This window comes from Hyperolius riggenbachi, chromosome 11 (genome assembly GCF_040937935.1).
Source record: "Hyperolius riggenbachi isolate aHypRig1 chromosome 11, aHypRig1.pri, whole genome shotgun sequence".
Classification (NCBI taxonomy): domain Eukaryota; kingdom Metazoa; phylum Chordata; class Amphibia; order Anura; family Hyperoliidae; genus Hyperolius; species Hyperolius riggenbachi.
The window spans coordinates 11966570-11971244 of NC_090656.1; positions in this window are offsets into that span (position 1 = coordinate 11966570).

The window sequence follows — 4675 nt, forward strand, 5'->3', positions numbered from 1 at the left end:
GGCTGATGCTGGCACATTAGTAGCACTGGGGTGGCTGCTGCTGGCACATTAGGGGCACTGGGGTGGCTGCTGCTGGCACATTAGGGGCACTGGGGTGGCTGCTGCTGGCACATTAGGGGCACTGGGGTGGTTGCTGCTGGCACATTACGGGCACTGGGGTGGCTGCTGCTGGCACATTAGGGGCACTGGGGTGGCTGCTGCCGGCACATTAGGGGCACTGGGGTGGCTGCTGCCGGCACATTAGGGGCACTGGGGTGGCTGCTGCAGGCACATTAGGGGCACTGGGGTGGCTGCTGCCGGCACATTAGGGGCACTGGGGTGGCTGCTGCCGGCACATTAGGGGCACTGGGGTGGCTGCTGCCGGCACATTAGGGGCACTGGGGTGGCTGATGCCGGCACATTAGGGGCACAGGGGTGGCTGATGCCGGCACATTAGGGGCACAGGGGTGGCTGATGCCGGCACATTAGGGGCACAGGGGTGGCTGCTGCTGGCACATTAGGGACACTGGGGTGGCTGATGCTGGCACATTAGGGGCACTGGGGTGGCTGCTGCAGGCACATTAGGGGCACTGGGGTGGCTGCTGCCGGCACATTAGGGGCACTGGGGTAGCTGCTGCTGGCACATTAGTGGCACTGGGGTGGCTGCTGCTGGCACATTAGGGGCACTGGGGTAGCTGCTGCTGGCACATTAGGGGCACTGGGGTGGCTGCTGCTGGCACATTAGGGGCACTGGGGTGGCTGCTGCTGGCACATTAGGGGCACTGGGTGGCTGCTGCTGGCACATTAGGGGCACTGGGGTGGCTGATGCTGGCACATTAGTGGCACTGGGGTGGCTGCTGCTGGCACATTAGGGGCACTGGGGTGGCTGCTGCTGGCACATTAGGGGCACTGGGGTGGCTGCTGCTGGCACATTAGGGGCACTGGGGTGGCTGATGCTGGCACATTAGTAGCACTGGGGTGGCTGCTGCTGGCACATTAGGGGCACTGGGGTGGCTGCTGCTGGCACATTAGGGGCACTGGGGTGGCTGCTGCTGGCACATTAGGGGCACTGGGGTGGCTGGCTGGCACATTACGGGCACTGGGGTGGCTGCTGCTGGCACATTAGGGGCACTGGGGTGGCTGCTGCCGGCACATTAGGGGCACTGGGGTGGCTGCTGCCGGCACATTAGGGGCACTGGGGTGGCTGCTGCAGGCACATTAGGGGCACTGGGGTGGCTGCTGCCGGCACATTAGGGGCACTGGGGTGGCTGCTGCTGGCACATTAGGGGCACTGGGGTAGCTGCTGCTGGCACATTAGTGGCACTGGGGTGGCTGCTGCTGGCACATTAGGGGCACTGGGGTGGCTGCTGCTGGCACATTAGGGGCACTGGGGTGGCTGCTGCTGGCACATTAGGGGCACTGGGGTGGCTGCTGCTGGCACATTAGGGGCACTGGGGTGGCTGCTGCTGGCACATTAGGGGCACTGGGGTGGCTGATGCTGGCACATTAGTGGCACTGGGGTGGCTGCTGCTGGCACATTAGGGGCACTGGGGTGGCTGCTGCTGGCACATTAGGGGCACTGGGGTGGCTGCTGCTGGCACATTAGGGGCACTGGGGTGGCTGATGCTGGCACATTAGTAGCACTGGGGTGGCTGCTGCTGGCACATTAGGGGCACTGGGGTGGCTGCTGCTGGCACATTAGGGGCACTGGGGTGGCTGCTGCTGGCACATTAGGGGCACTGGGGTGGTTGCTGCTGGCACATTACGGGCACTGGGGTGGCTGCTGCTGGCACATTAGGGGCACTGGGGTGGCTGCTGCCGGCACATTAGGGGCACTGGGGTGGCTGCTGCCGGCACATTAGGGGCACTGGGGTGGCTGCTGCAGGCACATTAGGGGCACTGGGGTGGCTGCTGCCGGCACATTAGGGGCACTGGGGTGGCTGCTGCCGGCACATTAGGGGCACTGGGGTGGCTGCTGCCGGCACATTAGGGGCACTGGGGTGGCTGATGCCGGCACATTAGGGGCACAGGGGTGGCTGATGCCGGCGCATTAGGAGCACAGGGGTGGCTGCTGCTGGCACATTAGGGACACTGGGGTGGCTGATGCTGGCACATTAGGGGCACTGGGGTGGCTGCTGCAGGCACATTAGGGGCACTGGGGTGGCTGCTGCCGGCACATTAGGGGCACTGGGGTGGCTGCTGCCGGCACATTAGGGGCACTGGGGTGGCTGCTGCCGGCACATTAGGGGCACTGGGGTGGCTGATGCCGGCACATTAGGGGCACAGGGGTGGCTGATGCCGGCACATTAGGGGCACAGGGGTGGCTGATGCTGGCACATTAGGAGCACAGGGGTGGCTGCTGCTGGCACATTAGGGACACTGGGGTGGCTGATGCTGGCACATTAGGGGCACTGGGGTGGCTGCTGCTGGCACATTAGGGGCACTGGGGTGGCTGATGCTGGCACATTAGTGGCACTGGGGTGGCTGCTGCTGGCACATTAGGGGCACTGGGGTGGCTGCTGCTGGCACATTAGGGGCACTGGGGTGGCTGCTGCTGGCACATTAGGGGCACTGGGGTGGCTGATGCTGGCACATTAGGGGCACTGGGGTGGCTGCTGCTGGCACATTAGGGGCACAGTGGTGGCTGCTGCTGGCACATTAGGGGCACTGGGGTGGCTGCTGCTGGCACATTAGGGGCACTGGGGTGGCTGCTGCTGGCACATTAGGGGCACTGGGGTGGCTGCTGCTGGCACATTAGGGGCAGTGGTGGCTGCTGCTGGCACATTAGGGGCACTGGGGTGGCTGCTGCTGGCACATTAGGGGCACTGGGGTGGCTGCTGCTGGCACATTAGGGGCACTGGGGTGGCTGCTGCTGGCACATTAGGGGCACTGGGGTAGCTGCTGCTGGCACATTAGGGGCACTGGGGTGGCTGCTGTTGGCACATTAGGGGCACTGGGGTTGCTGATGCTGGCACATTAGGGGCACTGGGGTGGCTGGTGCTGGCACATTAGGGGCACTGGGGTGGCTGCTGCTGGCACATTAGGGGCACTGGGGTGGCTGATGCTGGCACATTATGGGCACTGGGGTGGCTGATGCTGGCACATTAGCGGCACTGGGGTGGCTGATGCTGGCACATTAGGGGCAAAGTGATGTGACTGATGTGTTAGTAAGGCCGTATGATAAAAAAAAAGATAGCGGGGTCTACATGTGCCAGCCAGAGTATAAGATGACAGAGGTACACAAGGACTGTCAGCAATGATGTACATCAGACAGGGGTACAGAGATGTCTCCATGTGTCAGTAATTGTGTCTGATGACAGGCTGGGAGGGATGGGGCAGAGGGGAGGGGGGGTATGATGGAGAATGTCAGTAAGACCACCACAGTGACAGACATGCACAGTACACATAGTCAGGCCCGTTTTTAGCGCCGTGCGGCCCGTGCCGCCCGTGCCGCCGTTGGGAGGTGGGCGCTGAAATGGAGGGGGGAGCCGGAGCCGCTGGGAGGGCAGCCCGACCTCTCCCTCCCGCTCCTGGGGCCGCCCTCCGTGCTCCCTCCTCAGATGCAGAGCACAGCAGCAGCAGCCAGGGAGGAAGCGCTGTAAACAACATACCTCCCTGCGTTCCAAGCGCTGCTCTCTCGCCGCCGCTCTCTTCCTCTCTGCCGCCTATACGATGATGCACACACTAGTTCCGGCTAACAGGAACCAGCGTGTGCATCATCGTATAGGCAGAGAGGAAGAGACCGGCGGCGAGAGAGCAGCGCTTGGAATGCAGGGAGGTATGTTGTTTACAGCGCTTCCTCCCTGGCTGCTGCTGCTGCTGCTGCGCTCTACATCTGAGGGGGGGGGGGGGAGCACAGAGGGCAGCCCAGGAGAGGGAGGGAGAGGTCGGGTTGCCCTCCCCGCGGCTCCGGCTCCCCCCCTCCATTATGGGGGACAGCTACCTATCTAACCTACGCTGGGGGGCACCTACCTATCTATCCTATACTGGGGGGCACCTACCTAATCTAACCTACCCTGGGGGGCAGCTACCTATCTAACCTATACTGGGGGGCACCTGTCTAATCTAGCCTATACTGGAAGGGGGGGGGGCAGCTACCTAATCTAACCTACGCTGGGGGGCACCTACCTATCTATCCTATACTGGGGGGCACCTACCTAATCTAACCTACCCTGGGGGGCACCTACCTAATGTAACCTACCCTGGGGGGCACCAACCTAATGTAACCTATACTGGGGGGCACCTACCTATCTAACCTACACTGGGGGGCACCTACCTAATCTAACCTACACTGGGGGGCACCTACCTAATCTAACCTACACTGGGGGCAGGGGAGGACTGGCCAGGGGGGAAGGGGGGAGATTTCCCCCCAGGCTGCCTTTCACTTAATGATTTAGGGCTGGCACTGTGCCTGGTGAATTCAGGTTTTTGTTGTAATGCAATATGAAACACTAGGCTGAACGAGGGAAATAAACACCCAATTACAGAGCAATTGCAGGGCGGGCAAGCTAGTAAATATACAAAGCATGATACAGAGCAGAGGCTTGCCTGCAGGGTCCATGGGAAAAAATCTGTCTGGTCTCTCACCATTATTAACTGCATGTGCACAGCTACATAAGATATTGTTTAGGTTGAAAAGTTTTCGACTTTTCTGGAGTCTCTAGACTCCAGAAGGGCTGCTTGCAGACAGTCTCTA